The 22,914-nt window shown below is 31.6% G+C and overlaps 1 long non-coding RNA gene and 1 pseudogene across 1 annotated transcript; one reads left to right on the plus strand and one right to left on the minus strand.

Annotated features, from left to right (window-relative positions):
• The first annotated feature begins 972 nt into the window (after window positions 1-972).
• On the plus strand, window positions 973-1,833 carry LOC148266295 (uncharacterized). Its single transcript, XR_015818763.1, has 3 exons — window positions 973-1,101; window positions 1,254-1,306; window positions 1,408-1,833. It is a non-coding gene; the product is annotated as an uncharacterized LOC148266295 (long non-coding RNA).
• Window positions 1,834-7,735: 5,902 nt separating this feature from the next.
• LOC148266296 (beta-amylase 1, chloroplastic-like) lies at window positions 7,736-9,733 on the minus strand (annotated as a pseudogene).
• Window positions 9,734-22,914: the final 13,181 nt, after the last annotated feature.

Below are 22,914 nucleotides of genomic sequence, written 5' to 3' on the forward strand. Positions count from 1 at the left end.
TATATACGTTAATCATAATACAATTTTGTATTAAGAAAATATAAAAACTCACCGTTCGTTTCAAATTTATAACATCTTATAGAAGAAGACTTAGTTAATGATTTATTATTATGTATGCATTTGTGTGTTTGCTAATATCAAATTGTAGCTATTGTTTTATTATTCTCTGGTATGTTATGTTAGAAGAATTTTCAAGTAATTAATTAAATTTAAAAATTCATTTGCCAAAAAATTTGTATCACATGTCATAGATGAATGTGAAGTTATTTTTTTTAAAAAAATTAGTATTTTAAATTTTATATTTTAGTGATTATGCATGAAATAATATATTTTAATAGTGATATTTTATATTAATAAAAAAATTAACAAAAAATTAATATCTTGATAATGAAATTATTATCGGTGTAAACTAATAAATTACATTAGCTTAATTTTTCTCTTAAAAAAGTTATTTTAATGTAGTAGTAAGTTTGTATAATCAACATTAATGACAATAATGATAATGGATACAGTATAAACTATCATTTTATATTATCTTAAACTTTCTCTCTTAAAAATTTATTTTAATGTACTAGTAAGGTTGTATAATCAATATTGATAATAATAATGGAAGCAGTTTGAACCATTATTTTATATTTGAACCCTCAAAAATTAAAGTTCCCCCACAATGTAGACTATATATATATATATGCAATTCCTAAAGGCAATTGGTAAAGGTGTAGAGAGCTAATTGAACCATGCAAGATTTCAATTTGCTTTTTTAGAATCATAATCCAAAACAGTGTATGATTATGATATATATCTATATATCATGTGAGGGGTTAAGTAATTAAGCAAATGAGAGTATAGTTGACTTTTAGTAGTGTTGGGCAGTGGGCGAACCATTTTCACCAAAATGTAATTCCCTAAAAATTAATTTATAAGTGCGGTTTCCAATAGAAAACAACACTACCAACATAACCATAATTGTCCTTCCCATATAAATATATACATTCATCATCTTCTTCCTACCCACTTAACCTACCCCCAAAATCAATATGACACCTCGCACAAAAGCCACCTTTCTCATTCTCCTCTTACTCTTCAGTCATTGTTTTACAGGTGAACAGGTTTTCCATGTCTACTTTTTTTTTTTTTTGGTAACTGGGTTTTTCATGGTTACTCAATATCGCTAAGAATCACCCCACACACACACACACACATATATATATGTATAATATTGTAACAAGAAAAGCTCCATGTATTTCGTATAGGCGAAGTTAAAGGTTTTCACAACATTGTCAACTCCGCAAATCCCATAATCCAGGTACGTAACTCATGCAAATAATCTATTATCATTATAATTTTCTCTCTTAAGCATATTTTTAAAGCATAACTAATCATATATACTTTCTTTTTCCCCTGAAGGAGAGTTCAAGGATTCAAGAAACTATGATGAGAAAACAGCTGAAAGAGGTTGATTCAACTTCGGACTATCCAAAAACTGGGCCAAATCCTGGACATGAACCAGGGAAGGGGAATTGATGATACAATTTAATCAAATTCAATGTCTCTGGGGACCTACTGCAAGATCTTGGTCTCAGGGCATCAAACACAGAGACAAGACCAGCTTTGTGCTCTACATATATAATAGATATATCAATATATAACTTATATCTATTTACGCCATGTACATGTTTCACATGCATGCATGTATTTTTAAATAAGGTTACATGTGAATATGAGTTATCATGTATATTTTATCTGTTTGTCTGCATAAGCTTGTTAATTTTCAATTACCTATATTTCCAATATGACGTCAAATTTTCACAATATAAATCCCATGCAACTTGTTTTAGAAATTTTCCGTGCTGCTGTTATATTCAAATTTTTATTTCTTTGCAGCTATTATGTACATATTTTCTTCTCTAGATTATTATGACTTGTTTTTGATATTTGATAATGTCATGATTAGAGCTTGAGTGTGAAAGAAAGTATAAATTCATATATATCATTCATGTGAAACATGTTTGTTTAGCAAATTTTTCATTGTTGCCAAATACTTATTGCTACATTTTTTAATAAATTTATATATAAAAAAGAAGAATAAGGAGCAGGGAAAAGTAATATATTTTCAGTATCTATTCAAGTTATACTTCAAACGGATCAATGTAAGGATTATAACACTGCATTTTGGAGATATTTTAATGAAAAGAAGGAACATGTACGAAGTTGATAGGAACACTTCGGGAAACCACAGACAAAAAGGCATATTATTGTACCTTTCATGACAATGGACCAGAGTTCATGAATCGCTTTTAAGGCATATACATCAATCAATTGAAGGGATTCGAAGTAAAATCTTCCTTTAACAAAATGCAAAAACCTCACATCTCGAAGAATCTAATGTTAGAAGACGAGTGTGAACAACCTACAAAAGCTAATTTGACTACAAAATCATTTGCATCTAACATTTGCCTCATAATGATCCGCATATGAGTGATAGAACTCAACAACTCTTAAACAGATGTTAATAAAAAATCATGAGAAAATTTACCTTTGAAGAAGATAAAATAACTTTTATTCTTCTTTGCTTAATTCTTACAATGAAATTCTCTTATATAGTTTTGAAAATATTACAAAAATAGTAAAAAAACTAAAATAAGTAAATTATAAAAAAAATATATAAAATTAATATTCTCTCATATCTTTAATAAATAAATTAAAACCATTAATATATTTTGAATTAGATAAAAATATAAAATGATAAAAATAAAAATAATAAAATAATTAAAATAATATTATTATTATTATAAGATCACCCTTGATCATTACTCCCCTTTCCTTTAGAGGACTCCAACTCCTGTTGGATCTTAAAATTTGAGATTGGGAAACATTGATTCTCTCATTTCTCTAGTGAACCAATTTGATGCACTAGGTTTTTGTCCTTTTTTTCCAACATGAAATGTTTTCCGTGTTCCCTCATGGGTTTCTATGATTTTCTTTTCAAGGATAATATCGTCCAGTAACGGGGTCTCATCGTCGATGTGCAAATCCTCCACTGAAGGTATAACTTCTTCAGGCTCATCATCTAACATAGAGGGTTCGAAAAGTTTTAGATTTTCGACATTGACCACAGAGTATATTTTCATGTAACTAGGCAACTCTAGTTAACATGCATTATCACTAATCTTTTTAAGAATCTTAAAAGGACCATAACAAATAGGCTTCAACTTCATGCCTTCTCTTTTAAACCTCTCATTTTCCAAATGTAGCCATACTAGATCTCCCACTTAGAATTCGCTTTTTACTCCATGTCGATCATGTTTAGCTTTATATTTCTGTTGAGATTTCTGGAACTGCTTTTCTACGTCACCATGGACCTGTCGAATACATTCTAAGAACTTTTGAGCCTTTTCTGAACCGTTCTTATCATGCACTTCTTTTGATGTTGACTCAAGTGTAAACTCAATGTCAAGTGGGCTTTGTGGTGAGTAGCCAAGACAAACTTCAAATGGTGACTTATTAGTAGAGCTACAAATAGCTCAGTTAAATGCAAATTGCAAATATGGTAAGCTCTAATCCTAAGTTTTAGGATGTCGAGTATTATAACATCGCAGAAGATGTACGATAGTTCGGTTGACGACTCCAGTTTGATCATCAATTTATGGAGGAAAAGTTGTACTTCTATTCAACTTCATACCCATAATAGACCACAATGATCTCCAGAAGCTTCCAAGAAAATGACTATCACGGTATGAGACAATAGAGCTTGGTAGTCCAAAATGTGTCCAGACATGTCTGAAGAAAAGTTTTGATATTTCTTCTCTCGTGATGGTCTTCTTGTATGTTGTTAATATTATTATCTTGAAAAATCTATCTACTACTATATATAGGTAGTTATATCCCTGTTTAATAGTTGGTAGACCTCCCATGAAATCCATAAATATATTTTTCCATGGTCTACTTAGAACTGATAATGGTGTATAAAGTCTAATCTTTATATTTGATGGCTTTGAAGTGCTACATAGCACACACGCTTAAACAAAACATGTTACATCTTGTTGCATCCGGGGCTAGTAGACATAATGTTGAAGATTTTGTACAGTCTTGTTTACTCCAAAGTGTCCTGCTACTTTTGAAGTATGAGCTTCTCGCATCCATTGTATATGATTTGTTTTTCTTGGAACACATAGTTGTGATCCTTTATAAAGTATCCATCTCGTAATGTAAACTTTGATGGTTTCTCCATTTTCACCATAGTCACAATATCAGAAAAATCTGGATCATAGTCATACATGTTGACATATTTTTCATGTACACTTAGTTTAATCTCCATTATAACAGACAAGCAAAGTGTTGATGTTGGCGGTCGAGATAACATGTCGGCCAATTTATTCTAAATCCCCTTTTTATACTTGATTACCAAGTTAAATTATTGAAGGTAGGTCATCCATTTCATGTGACAAGCTTGTTGTAACTTCGACTGTGTTTGAAAGTATTGAAGGGGTCGATGATTAGTGTAAACTACAGTTTCTTTATCCAAAAGATACACACACCAATGTTTTGTGGCTTGGTGTAGGGCAAACAACCCTTTATCATACGTCGGATAGTTCTTTTGAGACCCTTAAAACAATTCAGAGTAATAAGTAATAACTCTTCCTTCTTGCATCAGAACATCACCCATCGCATATCTAGATGCATCAGCCTCAAGTTCAAAAGGCTTTTGTAGATTTAGTATAACTAAAATAGGCGCCTTACATATCTTCCTTTTCAAAAGATGAAATGTGTCATCATGTTTTTGAGTCCACTCGAATCGTCGATTTGCCTTTGTTAGTTCATGTAAGGAAGCAACTATCATAGAAAAATTTTGAATAAATTTTCTAACATACTGACAAGCTCCCATAAAACTTCGAACTTCAGTAACATTTGTTAGTCGAGGCCACTCTTTAATAGCCTTCACTTTTCCTGAATCGATTTGCATTTCAGCATTACCCACAACAAATCCAAGGTATAATAATGATCTCTGCTCTAACTCACACTTATTCTTATTTAGGCAGAGTTCATATTTTTGTAATAATTTGAATACCTTTCTCAAATGATCTAGGTGTTCCTCCTAAGTACGATTGTAGATGAAAATGTCATTAAGATACATAATGACAAATTGATCAATGCAAAGTCGCAAGACATCATCCATCAACTACATAAATATAGCAGGAGCATTACAAAGTCCGAATGGCATGACTAACCACTCGAATAAACCCTACATTGTCTTAAAAGCCGTCTTTTAGGAATCTTCTTCTCGGATTCGTACTTGATGGTAACCAAATTTTATATCTAACTTTGTGAAATAACAGGCATGCTTCAATTGATCTACAAGATCATCTATTCTAGGAAGAGGGTATCAATTCTTCACTGTGATTTTGTTCAAGGCACGGTAGTCAATACACATACGCCAACCACTATCCTTTTTAGGAACAAGAACCACTAGTAATCCACAAGGTGAATTGTTTGATTTTATAACACAACTCTCAAGCAGATTAGACACTTGCTTCTTTATTTCTTCATTCTCTACTACAGAATACCGATACATGCTTAAATTCAGAAGCGATGAATCTGAGATGAGTTGAATCTACTGTTCCACTTCCCCCTTTTGTGGTAAACCATGTTCTTCAAAGAATAGATCAAGGAATTCTCCACACAATTGTGTTAACTCCTTTTTCTCCTTCATTTGAGATAACCTAGTAATAGCCTCATGAGTTGGATTAATGATTGTCTCTGTGCATCCCTCATCTTTAGAAGGTCGTATAAATAGTAACACATACTTCTTGGACAAGTTAATCATCTGTTTGGCTTGACGTACAGTGATCAAATCAACAGTTTGTTTCATCTTTTTACCAGAAAAGAGATATTTTCTTCGTTCTTTAGTAAATTGAATTCGAGCTCGGCGATAATAAATGACATATTGATCCCATAAATAAGGACTTTCAGGTATTACCTAACATATATCAAGGGGGACAACATCACATATAACTTCATCGATAAACTAATTAATCACAGCAAATCGAAAAATACATTGTCAATTAACTTAAAGCCCTACATCTTTGTGAATCCAACCTAATGGGTATGGCTTAAGGTGAAGGATCGTGAAAAATCCTAACTTTTGTACCAATTGCTCAGAAATGAGATTTCATTGGCTTTCATTATCCACCACGGCAATAATCACCTCTTGTTTTACTTGGATTTTTAGGGCAAACAAGTCCTCTCATTTGTCATGCTTGGTAAATGACCCTGAATCCATAACATTCAATTATAGATAAATTTGGATCTGCTCTTTGAACCTGATCAACTACTATAGGTTCATTATCACAAGTTGTTGCCACGGTCTTACCCTTTGGTCTTTTCTTTGGGTGTAACTTTGGGTGCAACTTCCAATATTTCTTCTTTGTATGACCATCAGTCTTACTCACAATACCTTCTAGAATTTGGTGTTGATGATGAGGACGATAAAACTAAAGTAGCCTTCTTAAAATTTTTCTGTTTTGATGAGTGTGATCCTGAGCCTTCAAAGAATTTCTCGTTACGACTATTTTTCTTCTCGATGATCATAGCAATCGTACTTGCGCTAGACACGTCATTTGGTTTTGTAAAGTGAGATCTCAGTATTTCAATAATCCTGAGGTGTATTTCATGAATATTTCAAGTGAATCCATCAAAACTCCTAACGCTACAGCTAGATGTCTAAACTCAGTGGTATATTTTTGTACTGATTGGTCTCGCTTTTGGCATAGGTTGTGTCATCACCACCATCAATCTTCTTGGTAGCCAATTGGATAAAATCTTTTCTAATTAGATCCAAAAAATTATCCCATGTAATTTCTTCACCCCTATGGGTTTGTATATATGAATTCCACCGTGCTAAGACATGACTTGTCATTTTTAGTCTTGTCAATGAGACCTTGTCTTCACTACTATACCTATATAAGGTAAAGTAAGTCTCTAACTGGTTGATCCAAGAATCTAACTTCTCAGCATCAACTGAACTGTCATATGATGGAATGTCCATTTTTGCCTCTACCTTAAAAGGTCTTGGCAGCCTCTCATCTTCCTTTTCTTAAGGAGATTGATTTTTTTTTTTCTTTTTCCTTAAACTCGAACTGAGACTTTTAATTGTCTCCGTGGAGTTTTGTCAGAATCATCACGTGATTGATCCATCATTCAAGACATAACTTTTGTCATATGTTCAAACATACTAGCGATTTGCTTGGCTAAATCGATTACAATAGAGTCTTGTGCCATTATAACATACTCAACACTTGTGGTTCTTTTTGAATGTTTTCGGTGAATGTTGAGAATAGAAAACGATTCTCCAGTCTTTTTGTAACCACTTCTAGTTTTAACCATATACAGGTAAGATCAAAATGCTTTGATACCAATTTGATCTGTATGGGAGTGATAGAACTCGACAACTCTCAAACAGATGTTAATGAAAAATTGAGAGAATGCTTACCTTTGAAGAAGATAAGATAACTTTTATTCTTCTCTGCTTAATTCTTACAATGAAATCCTCTTATATATCGTTTTGAGGAGGTTTCAAAAATAGTAAAGAAGTAAAATAAGTAAATCCTAAAAATAACATGTAAATTAATATCCTATCATATTTTTATAAATAAATTAAAACCATTAATCTATTTTTAATTATATAAAAATAGAAAATGATAAAAATAAAAATAATAATAATAACAACATTACAAGATCACCCTTGATCACATAAAATGGCTAAAGCGATTCCAGTTCTTTTCTTCAAACATACTTATGTTCATCCTCTCAAAGTTGAATGAAAAAGATGGGTTTTCTAGACCATCTGTGTAGAACCTTGACATATCTACTATCTGTTTGTATGACTCATCATCTAAACCCCAGAGTTTTCACCCTCTAAGGGTATGCAATAGGCCTTAGCGGCTAATATGAGTGTTTTAGCAAACCCTCTGGACTAGCAGTTGGGTTAGTATATTTCTTTATCTTATCTTTCATTTCAAAACCTGAACAACATAAAGTAAATCCATGCCTGGCAAGCATGCGGGTAATTGGGAGGTATCCATCTCTTATAGAAGTATTGTAATAGCCTATTGTTAATATTGATGCATGAGATTTGTGGTATAATGCCAATAGATTACAGCTACTTTTAACGATTTATTTACTTCAGTATCTCGAAATATTGTCTCAGCTTCCCTCCATATCCTTTCTCCATGAAACAGTAATATTTTAGAGTACCATTCAAGGAAAAACTCACCACATGGAGTATTCTAAGTACCATTAACACTTTTGAAAAATTCAATATGCCTAGGATCATGCATCAAACTACCAGCACCTAAAGGACCCCCCGTTTCCCCACTCTCGCATCAAAATCTCTCGAACACAAGCATTTAAGAATGCCATCATATACTGTTTAAGACATTCAATAAAACCAGTAACAATTTAAGAAGATAAGAAATTAAAAAGAGATTAAAAAAATGGATCATCAAAGCCCTTATATTTTAGAGATTCATACACAAGCTTACAACTAGAGATGAGCATTGTTCCTACCTTATCATAGCATTGAAACTCTCCAAGCTCACGTGATCGCCAACCCCAAAATAGATTCTGGCTGGGGCAAGAAGGGTATCATAATTCACTAGTAGGACCAACTCCCATTTGGATTCCCTGTATAAGGAATAGCATAGTAATAAAGTCTCATGTACATTTCTAGATCTACAACCAACTTTGCATTTATAATTGAAACAATTATCTTACTATTATTACAATACCAAGTAAATGTCTAAATGTATCTCAAAAGTTCCTTATAAAGTTTGAATATGCTTGGATTAGTGATTGTCCTACAAAATAGGAAGATTATCACATCCGAGGGAAATATATTCTGCACTTCTCATTCCATATTTGTCAGAAAATGCTAAATCTGGATCTTTGTCAATCTCTTCTTACACCCATTTAAGGAGTGGAATCCTTTAACATATAAGACATTCTAAAGTAGAAGTGAATAAATGGACAAGTATGAAATAAAAGATTGAAAAAAAAACTCTTATTTAAGGTTAAATTCGTATGCCTTGAGAAAAACTAATTATAAGATCAAATAACTACATAAGTAAGTAAAACATCATTAGTTACCACTTATCAATTCAAGCTTCTAATAAGATATTTCAGAACTCAATCCTTCTAAGATTTTCTTAATCTGAAAAATCACTATGAAAATGTCAATAGCATTCACAACATTAAGCACTTCTCAATTCCATGAGCATAATGCAAGCACAAAATTGTTATTCTTTAAGCTCATATTACTAACTATCAACCTTAAGTGAAACAAATGTCATTAGATGATCTCATTCAATTACATCAGTAACAAGCTATGAGTTGAGTAACCGAACTACCATGATTGACTAGACTAAAGTTATAAATAAAAGGACATACGCACCAGTTGGGATCGATGGAGCCAGTACCTCGCTGATGAAATGTCATGATTATTTAGATCTTCAAGTCGTAGTGCTTAACTAGAGCAAGAAGGTCCTCATATGCTCGTCAGCCATAGAACCCAGGTTGCTCCCCCTCTACTAGGGCCCACCATAACTCCAAAACAGTTCCTCTATGTGTGTCAAGGCCAACTAATGTAACATATTCTCATTGGCTTGCGCCTTCACAGTAGTCCCTCAGGACCCATGATGCTCATGGTAATCTTCACAAACGTAGGTGATCCTTTCATCCTCCAGGTCGTGATTTGATGTTGCAGCTCATACTAAAGATCCCTATTTTCGATGGAGATCGAGCCACCAACATCTGACGAGCTTGATGAATTGAGGTACAAAAATAGGGTGAGTTGACCGTGAGCTTGCAAGTAAGTTGCATAGAACTTAGAGCAGGTTCATGGAACGAAATATAAGTGAGTGAGCCAAGTCGACTGTGTTTGAAAGCAGCAGAATAAAGATAAGAAGCTTGAAGTTAACAGAGATACAATCTCCATTAAATGAGTAAATTTTACAATCGGAATATTTGCCCTTGTGCCTGTGTTTTGTAGAAGTGAGAGAGAGAAAAGAAGAGGATACAGAGTAGAGAATAGAGAGTGTAAGTAAAAATTTGTTGACCAGAAGGTAACAAATTTATAATGGAAAATGTGGCATTACAGAGGTGCTAATTTTATAATAAATTGGTGTACACGTGTGAGCCGTTGATTGGTTTGATCAATAGAGTTAATTTTACTTTTGCAGGAGGAACCATTTCAAATACATATATAAAGGAATCTAGCAACTGAATCTGATTATACCAAAAGTTAGTATACGAGGATGATAGGTCCCAATTAGAACCCAATTGAAACTTGTTAAGAAATTCTCTTCAGATGAGAATAAACTACAAATGTTTTATTCAAAAAAAATGCTTCTCTAATTGTTGTTCATTGACAACTTTCACAGAAAAATACAATTGATGGTTTCTACTTTTAAGTAACTAAATGGAAAAAGACTTGAACTTAAAAATGGGATAATGGCTTCAACTACTTGCTGACTAAGTCTATCGCAATGGCTAGTTCCCCACGTTCTATCGCAATGAGTATATTTGTGCCTCATACCATTCTTCATACAATGGGCCTACAAAACATGCATATGCACAATTTAAAATTTTAACATAAAATCTAACATCCCATATGATATATACAGTAGTTATATATATAGAATATGAGATCAAAATTTAAAATTTAATAAAATAAAACAAAAATTTCTAGAATATGAATAAAATATACATGCAGTAGAACCCTTTCATAAGCTTTACTCGTTTGGTAATGATTCTGACTTTTCTGAAAAATATCAAGGTGAAATTTAATGAATTTCACTAACTCAATAAAAATTTCTGTTCTTCTAAAACTCAGATCATACATCATACAAAATACACAACATGTGACAAATGCAGTAATAATGTTTTTAATACAAAATTTATTGTTTCGGACATTCTAATTTCATATTTTTTTAATCAGATTTCTCAATTACACTCGAATATCATTTATAGCCTCAAAATATTACCATTTACACTCGAAAGAATATATATATACTCAGAAGGTCATCTTTAAGGTTTCATCGCACGATGAGTTTATATCGTTATCGAGGATAGGCAAAATGGATCCCCTAATTGCATGGATAGCACACACTCAATCTCACATTGGCCACAGCAGTTACATTTGCTAAGTGACCTACTCTCACAAACACATATCCACATCTAGACTAGATTCAAACTTTATGCATATGCAGATTCACCATACCTGCTAAACTTTAGCCATACACACACACTCCCTTTCTCGATTTAACTAAACGAGAAAGTATCCAAGGTCCATACACTATTTACTCATATCAGCTCCTTTCCCAATTTCTTATTTACTTCTCTTTTATTCTATTTTTATTTTAAATATTATTTAAGTTAATTTGTTTCGTAACCATAATTAATTTAGCCTATCACAAATTCCGATACATCCTTCGAAGACATGACAACAAAAGTAGAAACTTTTTTCTTATTACTCATGATAACATCTTCAACTTCCAAAATGTTCTCCCTTCCTTTCCCTTTCAAGCTTTTTTTGTCTCATTCTTTTGATTTTTTTATCCTCTCCCTCACTTTTCTTCTCTCCTGTCCCGAGCTTTTCTGTTATTTTTTTCTGCTCCACAACAGGCCTTGTTAATTTCAACTCTAGCTTCTTCATTGCCAACCTAAAAAACCCAATCAAATTATCTCCTAAAACATATGGAATTACTCCCAAACATAAAGGGAAACAATATACATCATGATCCTATTTATTGCTCTATAATGATGCTTTATCAAAGAGTTTATAAACCTGAAAACAACACCAAAAAAAATGTTACATCTAACCTAGTGTGAGTTAGGTAACTTAGTCCTCCCCCTATACTTCTATAATAACCAAGATCTCCTTTTCCAATAATTCATATTCATTGGAGTAGTAGCCATTTTGCTGTCAATCGTACCAAACTTTTTGAGAAGGTTAATTACAAACTTCATTTGTAAAATAAACATTTCACTTTTAATTTGATGAACTTCTTGTTGAAGGTAAAAGGAAGAGGCTAGAGAGACTAATGAGAAGACTCAAGTTTTTCTATTATGGTTCTTACAAAAAAGCTTCAAGTGCATGGTTATTTATAGGCACTATTATAACTACTAGAATTAATTGTAACAACTAACAAATATAATAAGTTTAATTTATGATCCACAACTACTAACAAACCAAATGATATATAAAGACTCTAATTTATGTAGTTCAACTACTAACGAACTAATTAATTATATTCTAATTTATAAATTAATTCTTAACACTCCCCCTTAACTTGCAAATCTCCTTTTCAATCCAAGATTAACACGTAACTTTTGAAAGACTTCAAACTTGAGTAGTTTGCTGAAAATATCTGCCACTTGATCTTCAGTCTTTACGTGTTTGAGCTCTAATTCTTTTTTAGCAATGCAATCTCTAATAAAATAATATCTTGTATCTATGTGTTTTCTTCATTCATGAAATACTGGGTTCTTGGCTAGTGCTTATGCAAACTTATTGTCAATAAAAGTTTTAGTAGCTTCGTCTTGTGTCAAATGAAGTTCTTTCAATAATTTTCTAAGCCATATGGCATGACAAGTACAAGAGATTGCTGCCACATATTCAGACTCACAAGTTGATAGTGTAACGATGGCCTGCTTCTTAAAACTCTATGTAATTGCACAATCACCCAAAAAGAATACAACACTAGTTTTATTTTTTCTATCATCAATATCTCCAGTGAAATCACTACCAAAAAATTCTACAAGCTTGAAATCATCAGAAGATGAATAAAATAACCCAAAATTAATAGTACCTTTCAGGTAACGAAGAACTTTTTTAGCAACATTCATGTGGGAGGTGGTAAGAACTTCCATAAAATGATTTATTAGTCCAACTGCAAAAAGAATATCAGGTCTTATAAATGTCAAGTATCTCGAACTTCCCATAAGACTTTTAAAGAGAGTGGGATCTACTTTTTCTCCATTATCAAACTTTGATAACTTGACTCCATATTCCATAGGTGTGTTCACAAGATTGCAATTAAATATTTTGAATTTCTCTAAAACTTTTCTTGCATAGCTTTCTTGAGAAATAAAAATACCATCTTCCATTTGCTTCACCTCAATGCCCAAATAATAAGACATGAGCCTCATATCAGTCATTTCAAATTCAAGTAACATATTTTTCTTGAATTCTTCAAACAAACTTAGATTGTTGCTCGTAAATATGAGATCATCTACATATAGACACACAAATAGAATATCACCTTCAAAATAATACTTTACATAAAAAGCATATTCATAAAAGCAACAAAAAAATCCATTATCTTTAAAATACTTGTTTATACAGCTATTCCATGCTCTTGGCGTCTGCTTTAGCCCATACAAAGCTTTCTTCAATTTGTTATCTTCATGTCCTTCAACCACAAAACCTAATGGTTGTTCTACATAAACCCCTTCATTAAGATAGCCATTGAGAAATGTTGATTTTACATCAAGTTGAAAAATTTTCCACTTTATTTGAGCTGAAATAGCTAAGAGCAAGCGAATAGTCTCCATGCGAGCAACTGGTGAAAAAACCTCATTATAATCAACCCCATGTTTTTGTTTATATCCTTTAGCCATAAGTTTTGCCTTGTACCTTTTCACATTTCCTTGATAATCTTTTTTAGTTTTATAAACCCATTTGACACTAATAGTTTATGTCCCTTAAGAAGAGTGGATAACTCCCATGTGTTGTTATTTTCTATGGATTTGATCTCTTCCTCCATTGCTTATCTCTATCTTGCATCCTTGATGGCTTCATCAAAATTCATTGGTTCACTATCAAGGAAGAGACAAAACAAATTATTTATATCAAAATTAGTGATCTCCTTAGTTTCATCATAAAGATCTTGAATGTTCTTCAACTTTTGTGGCCTTTCACTTGAACTTCCTTGAGAAATAGGTGATGTAACATGAGTTGGAGAATGAGGTGTAGTTGCCTTTTGCAAAGGTACCATGGTCTCTTGGTCAAAATTTTCAAAGTATGGAAAGAAATCATAAGCATTTCTTCTTTCTTCTCTCAATTCCAAGTCACTTTTTCATTAAATTCAACATCTCTACTTACAATGAAAATATGCTTTACACTTTGATGATCGAGCTTGGATCTCTCTTGTTGTGGAACATGAGCATATGCAATACTTCAAAAAACTTACAAATGGTTGAAATTAGGTTTCATTCCACTCCATGCATCTTAGGGAGTCATGTCTTTCAAACTTGATATTGGAGACCTATTAGCTAAATATATTGCATAAGAAATTGCTTCGGCCCAAAATTCCTTGGGCATCTTTTTTGCTTTGAACATGTTTCTTGCCATATTAAGAATAGTTCTATTCTTTCTTTCAGTAACTCCATTTTGTTGTGGTGATCTTGAAACTGTTAAAGGACAACGAATTCCATTAGATTCATAGAAATAATAAAATTCTTTAGAAGTAAATTCACCTCCTCTACCTGTTCTCAAAGACTTTATTTCACAACCACAATCTTTTTCTACAAGAGCTTTGAAATTTTTAAAAGCAGCAGAAGTATCTAATTTTTATTTTAAAAAATATATCTAAGTATTCTTACTAAAATTATCAATAAATAGTAGAAAATATTTGTTTTTACCAAATGAGAGTGGATTGATTGGCCCACACATCGGCATGCACAAGTTGAAGTAGCTTGGTTGCTCTTGTAGTAGCTTCTTTTGGGAAACTCTTTCTTGAATGCTTTCCAAGTAGACATGTTTCACATAATTGATTAGGATGATTGATTAATGGCATCCCTTTCACCATTTTTTCTTCTCCTATTGCCTTGAGTGTGCCAAAGTTCAAATGGCGAAATCTCATATGCCAACACCATGCTTCATCTACCACACTAGCCTTCAAACATCTTACTTCAAAAGTTTTGATATTCAAGATAAACGTTTTATTCTTTGACATATTCACCTTAACAATCATATTAGCACTTTGATCTTTAAGCCAAAGACAAATAATCTTTCATATGAATTTCATATCCATTTTCGAGAAGTTGGTCCAAACTCAAAATATTACGTCTTAACTTTGGCACATAGTAAACATTAGTAATAAGTACATACCCACTATTTTTTGAAGAGATTAAAATTGTATATTTCCCTTAAATTTGAACTTTTGAAGAGTCTCCAAAAGAAACATATCATTAATCTTCTCATCAAGCTCCACAAATTTTTCTTTATTGCCGCACATGTGATTGCTTGCTCCATTATCCAAGTACCATGAACTATGGGTATCACAATCTCCCTCTTCACATGCTAGCAATAAAGTTATTTCTTCCTCATCTTGTTTATCATTGATAAAATTGGTTTGTTCTTCCTTTTCATTTGAAGTGTTAAACATTACCTCTTCATCTTCCTCTTCTTCTTCCTCTTTTACGGCCTCTATTTGACGGTTGACTTTTGTCTTCATTATCGGCATCATCTTAAGTGTCATTTCCTTTTAATGCTTAACCACAACAATGACCACGTCCTCTACCTCTTCCTCGTCCTTTTTGTTTTCCACTATAATTCAAAGATGCCTTTGATTTGATAACTCGTTCCAAAGGTTCTTTTTGTCTTCTCTTTATTTTTTTTTCATGAACTTATAAGGATCCCTCTAATTGCTTAAATGTCAAAGTGTTTAGATCCTTTGATTCTTCAATGACACAAACCATATAGTCAAATTTTAGTGGCAATGATCAAAGAATTTTTTGCACTACACGAACAGCTTCCATCATCTCACCATATCTCCTCATTTAGCTTACTATAAACTTTACCCTTAAGCAAAAATCTAAAATGAATAACATCCTTTATTTATAAAGCTTCAAACTCGCTTCGTAAAGTTTGGAGTCGTATCTTCTTCACCTTGTCAACTTCTTGGAGGGAATTCTTCAAAATTTTCCAAGCTTGCTTTGCGTTGGTAGCATCAGCCACTTTTAGAAACATAGATTCATCTAAACTTTGATGGAAGAGTGTAAGGGCTTGTTGATCCTTCTTCTTTGTTCTTGCAAAATCATCTTTCTCATTTTGAGTTAAGAATCCTTCATCTTCGGGTGGAGTAAAGCCTCTTTCTATAATATCTCACATATCTTGTGAGCTAAGTATGGCTTTCATACGAAGACACCAACTCTCATATTTTTCTTTTATAAGACGAGGAAATTAGAAAGAAAATATATTATTACTAGCCATCTCTCTAGAATTTTAATAAGAAACCAAACTCTGATACCACTTTGTTAGAGATATGAGGAAGAGGTTAAAGAGACTAATGAGAAGACTTAAGTCTTTCTATTGTAGTTCTTATAAAAAAGCTTCAAGTACATGACTATTTATAGGCATTATTACAACTACTAAAATTAATTGTAACCACCAATAAACATAATAAATCTAGTTTATGACTCACAATTACTAACAAACCAAATGATATATAGAGACTCTAATTTATGAAGTTCAACTACTAACAAACTAATTAATTATATTCTAATTTACAAATTAATTCTAATACTTCTACCCAAGAAAATATGCAATGATGCCAAGAATGTCATTTCAAATCTTCTCATAATACAATCTTTAAATTTAGTAACGAGAGCTTCACTAGACCCGTGATGTGAGCAGGAATAACCTGTATTATTCAAGTAACCAACCAAGTCAAGGAAAGAGTAGACCAATAAAGAGTCTAAAATTCCAAGAAAACCCAAGAGTAACACATAGGAAATCCCTCAGTCGTGAGAGATTTTCCCACTCGAGAGATTTTTCTCGATGAGGAAAATTTCATATTCTTAACCACATCTTTCTCAAATAGTAAAAAGAAAAACCAAGATCAAGTCTTTAATTTAAAATATCATCACCATTTAATAGATTTCCTTAAAAGGGATCTTCAAATATTTTCTTTAAATTAAGAGATCTTCAAGAATGTTCTTTAAATTAAGAGAACTTCAAAAGATTTTTAATTTAAAAGTTCCTCACCATTTAGGAGATTTCTCAAAAGAGTGGTATTTAAGATATTTTCAGCAGATCTTCTTTGAATTAAAAAATATTTAACCAGATATTTTTTAAATTGAGAGATTTTCAGGAAATCTTCTTCAATTTAAAATATCATCAACATTTAAAAGGTTTCTTCAAAGGGGTGGCATATCTACCCTATTTTGGTTTTAATTTTCTATATAATTACCTTCCCTATATATATATATGTAAGTACATTCATCATCTCCTTCTTAACAATTTAACCTACTACCAAAATCAATATGACACCTCACAGAAAAACTATCCTTATTCTTCTCTTACTCTTCAGTCATTGTTTTACAGGTGAACAAGTTTCCCTATCTACTCTTTTTTTTTTTTTGTAACTGGTATTTTTATGGTTACTCAATGTCGCTAAGAATCACTATATATATATGTATAATTATAACAAGGAAAGTTCCATGTATGTCGTATAGGTGAAGTTAACGGCTTTTACAACATTATCAACTCTGCAAATCCCATTATCCAGGTATATGACTCATGCAAATAATTTATTATCATTATATTTTTCTTTCTTAAGCATATTAAGTTTAAAGCCTAACTAATCATATATATATATGTGTGTGTGTGTGTGAATATGTGTGTTGTATTTTTTTTTTTTTTTTGGCAATAATTTTTTCAAAATGAGAGAACAAGTATTCAAGAAATTATGATAAAAAAGCAGCTGAAAGAAGTTGATTCAACTTTGGACTATCCAAAAATTGGGCCAAATCCTATACATAAATCATGGAAGGGGAATTGATGATACAATTTAATCAAGTTCGATGTTTATGTTAAGTTTTATTTTGTAATAAATTTATATGTAAAAAAAAAGAATAAGAAACAAGGAAAAACAATATATTTCCAGTATCTATACAAGTTATGCTTCAAAAAAATCAATATAAGCATTATAAAACTGCATTCAGAAGATGTTTTAATTGAAGGGAGGAACATGTACAAAGTTGATAAGAAAATTTAGGGGAAACACAGAGAAAAGAAAAGACATATTACTACACATTTCATGAGAATGGACCAGAGATCATGAATCATTTGTATGGCATATACATAACTTTAATGATCATTTGTATGGCATATACATAACTTTACTGTTGGGATTACAATTAACATCATCATCCAACAAAATGAAAAACCTCGTCTTTCGAAGAATCTGATGTCGAAGACGAGTGTGAATAACCTACAAAAGCTAAATTGATTACAAAATCATCTGCATATGTCATTTGCCTCACAAAACGGCTAAAGTGATTCCAGTTTTTTTCTTCAAACATATTAAAAAATAAAGAAAAATTCTTAGCCATTGTTTCATAATTACTATAATTAAATTACCTAAAATTTAAATAATATATAATATAAATTATTTATAACCATAGAAATATTTATGGTTGTAATTTATCTTTTACTTGTATAAATAGGTGTTTCTAATTCATTAAATAAAACATCAAATAAAGAAACAAATATTATAAAAACCCATATTCATTCTTCCCCGTTTATTTTCTTATGTTTAACATAATTTGCACAATTAACTCTAATATTTTCAACAAATGGTATCAGAGCCTCAACAATTAAGAAGGATACAATACAATTTCTATAAAATATAATTCATGGCTTTTGTAAACACAACCCTGTAATAAATCATCTTAATTGTTGAGCCTCTGATACCAGTTGTTAAAAATATTAGAGTCAATTATGCAAATTGTGTTAAACGTAAGAAAAGAAACGGGGAAGAATGAATATGAGTTTTTATAATATTTGTTTCTTTATTTGATGTTCTATTTAATGAATTAGAAACATCTATTTATACAATTTCTTTTCTTACGTTTAACACAATTTGCATAATTAACTCTAATATTTTCAACAAGTGGTATCAGAGCCTCAACAATTAAGAAGGATACAATACAATTTCTATGAAATATAATTCATGGCTTTCGTAAACACAACCCAGCAATAAATCATTCCACTTTTCAATGGAAAAAATTATGGATATTGGAGTATTAAAATGAAGGTTTTATTACGTGCATCTGGCTTATAGGAAGTTGCAGAAAATGGTATACCCGGAGTTGAGGGTGGTACTAATACTTCAAGTTCAATTACCATAGATTGCCAAAAAAGAATGCGAAAGCATTAGACAAAATTCATTTTGCCACCTCATATATAATATTTCCACATATAATGAATGCCACTTCAGTAAAAAAAGCATGGGATATTTTGAAGAATGAACTTGAATGAACTGAAAATACAAGAATAGTCAAGCTTCAATCATTAAGATGTAATTTTAAGAATTTAAAAATGAGGGATGGAGAAACCATCAAAGATTATTCTTCAAGAGTAATAGAGCTTGTGAATCAACTAAAAGCATATAGTGATAAAATTAGTGATCAACGAGTAGTAGAGAAAATGTTGGTCAGTTTGACAAAAAAGTTTGAAATGGTGGTAACTATCATAGAGGAATCAAAAGACCTATCGAAATTAACTATATCAAAACTTATTAGTTCTCTTCAAGCTCATGAAAACAAGATGTCAAGAAGACATGAAACATCTTTAAAATGAGCTTTCCAATCGAAGCATAAATCTTCATCCTCAAGATCAAATAAAAACAAAGGTCCAAGACAATATAATCTGAGGACCAATAAAGAAGGAGATAAAAACGGTAAATCATTGTATTGTAAAATTTGTAAAAAAACAAAATCATGAAGAAAGGAATTTCTGGAATAAAGGAAAATTACAATATAGTTTCTACGAGAAATTTAATCACATGGAGCACAAAAGCAAATTTAAAAGGTAGCAAACAAGTGTATCAGAGACTATGGATGAAGAAGATCGACTATTTTATATTTATTAGAACATATCTAGATAGAAAGATGATTGGCTTATTGATACTGGATGCACTAATCATATGACCAAGTGTTCTCAAACATTTAGTAAAATGGACACATCGATTAAAGTTCCTATCAAAGTGGGCAATGGAGCCATAGTAAAATCTGAAGGCAAACGTACTACTGTTATATAGACAAAGAAAAGTACAAGATTAATTAAAGATGTTCTATATGTCCCAGATTTAGATCAAAATTTATTTAATGTTCCACAAATGATACAGAATGGGTATTCTATTTAATTTAAGGATGACTACTTTTCAATATTCAATCCAAAGGGAAACTCAATTGCTTTTGTGAAAATGCAAAAAAAAAAATATTTTCCTATACAATGGCAGTATGCTATAAGAGAAAAATCAATGTATGCTCATATTAACAAGGAAGCATGGTTATGGCACAAGTGTTTCGGACACAATAATTTTCAGAGTTTGAAACTACTTTCATAGAAAAATATGGTGAAAGGTTCTCTTGTCATTTCAGAAATAAGTGGCATATATAATGGTTGTCAACTGAAAAAAATGACAAGGCAATCGTTTCCAGTGGGACAAACATGGAGAGCATTAAAGAAACTCAAGTTAGTGCATACTGATGTATGTGGTCCTATGAAAACTCCTTCACTTGACAATAGTAAGTATTTCATCTTATTTATTGATGATTATTCTCGGATGACATGGGTTTTTTTTTATGAAAGATCGGTATGAGTTCTTCAAAAATTTATGCAAATTCAAGAGTTTTGTTGAAAAAGAAAGTTTATACTAGTTTAAGAATCTTAGAAGTAATAATGGGAAGGAGTATACGTACTCAGAATTCAACAAGTTTTATGATGAGTAAGGTATACATCATCAACTTACTGTTCCATATACTCCGTAATAAAATGGTGTATCAGAAATAAAGAACAAAACTACGATGCATATGATAAGGTCGATGCTGAAGGATAAAAGTTTACCTGACAAGTTTGTGCTGAAGTAGTATATATATCGATTTATCTATAAAATCGACTATCTATGAAAGCAATTGAAGGATGTACACCTATTGAAGCATGGTCTGGATATAAATCATCTGCTAGTCACTTAAGAGTATTTGCGTGTATTTGTTACATTTATGTACCAGCAGAAAAATGGCACAAACTTGATGATAAAGCAGAAAAAAGAATCTTTCTCAGCTATAGTTCTCAATCAAAAAAATATAGAGTGTACAACCTATACACTTACAAAATTCAAGTTAATAGAAATGTTGTGTTTAATTAAAATACTTCTTGGAATTTAAAGCATAATAATATTAAAAGGAAGTATGTCACAACTCAACCATTCTAACAAGAAGAAGCTTCCCCACCTGCAGCAACACCAACACCAGTCAATCAAATAGGTCAACATTCTCAAAAAAAAGTCTAGTAGTGGCTCAGATGATACTGATTCTCTTATATATGAGTGTGATAGTTTATCTGATACACCACCTAAGAAGCTTCGAAGATTATTAGAATTATATAGAGATACTTAACAAATTCTAGATTTCGATGTTGAACAATGTGAGTTTTCTTGCTCTAAAACTCATGAACCAAATTTCTATGAAGAAGTATCTCAACATGAAGAATGAAGAACTGCCATGAAGGAAGAAATTCGTATGTTTGAGAAAAATCAAACGTGGGAACGACAAACCAAATCAATGAATAAAAGTGTTATTGGTGTGAAATGGATATTTAAGACAAAGCTTAATCCATATGGTTCAATTCAAAAGTATAAAGCCAGATTGATAGTTAAAGGATATTCACAATAATATGATGTGGATTACAATAAGAATTTTACCCCAATATCAAGACAAGATACGATCAAAATCATTGTTGCTCTAGCAGCACAAAGAAGATAGAAGCTTTATCAACTTAATGTGAAATCTACTTTTCTTAATGTATTTTTTCAAGAAGAAATTTATGTTGAACAACCCCCAGGGTTCGAGATCAAGGGAAAAGAAGATAGAGTTTTAAGGTTGAAAAGGCATCATGTGGTCATAAGTAGGCTCCTCAAGCATAATATAGTTGAATTGATACGTGCTTTATTCAACAAGGGTTTAGAAGGAGTTCAAATTAGGCTACTTTATACATAAAATCAGAATGATCAAATATAAAGATTCTCTCACTTTATGTGGATGACCATATTATTACGAGAAATGATTCATCTATGATAAAAGCATTCAAGCAAGATATGATGAAGTATTTCAAGATGACTAATCTTTGCATGATAAATTATTTTCTTGGCATAGAGATCAATCGAACGGATAAGGGATCTTCATATGTTAGAAGAAATATGCCAAAAATATTTTAATAAAGTTTAAAATGAAAAATTACAAGCCTGTTTCAACACCCTTGGCTTAAAATGATAAATTTACTAAAGAAGATGAGTCTCAAGAAGCTAATATGAGGCAGTACAGAAGTATGATTGGTAACTTATTATACCTAACAGCCACAAAGTCAGACATGATGTATGCTGTAAGTAAGTTCTCAAGATTTATGCAGAAGCCAACCCAAGTACATCTACAAGCAATTAAAAAAGTTCTTTGCTATTTAAAAGGAACTTCAGACTATGGAATTTGGTACCATTCTATTGAAAACTCAAAGTTGATTGGTTATTCAGACAGTGATTGGGCTAGATCTTTAGATGATATGAAGTGTACTTTAGGCTACGTATTTTCACTTAGAAATTGTGTGTTTTCTTGGCCTAGTAAAAAAAAGATATTGTGGCTCAAACAATAGTCGAACCTAAGTATTTAGCACTATGTGTTGTTGCAAATCAAGCAATTTGGATAAGAAGAATTTTGTCTAAAATGGGTGCAAATCATAAACAACCCACCAAGATATTTTGTGGTAGTAAGTCAACAATAACTATTACAAAGAATCCAGTTTAATATAGAAAGACTAAACATATCAAAGTCAAACATTATTTCATTCGAGAAGTT

Source organism: Carica papaya, chromosome 4, assembly GCF_054855325.1.
Source record: "Carica papaya isolate Zhongbai chromosome 4, ASM5485532v1, whole genome shotgun sequence".
Taxonomy (NCBI): domain Eukaryota; kingdom Viridiplantae; phylum Streptophyta; class Magnoliopsida; order Brassicales; family Caricaceae; genus Carica; species Carica papaya.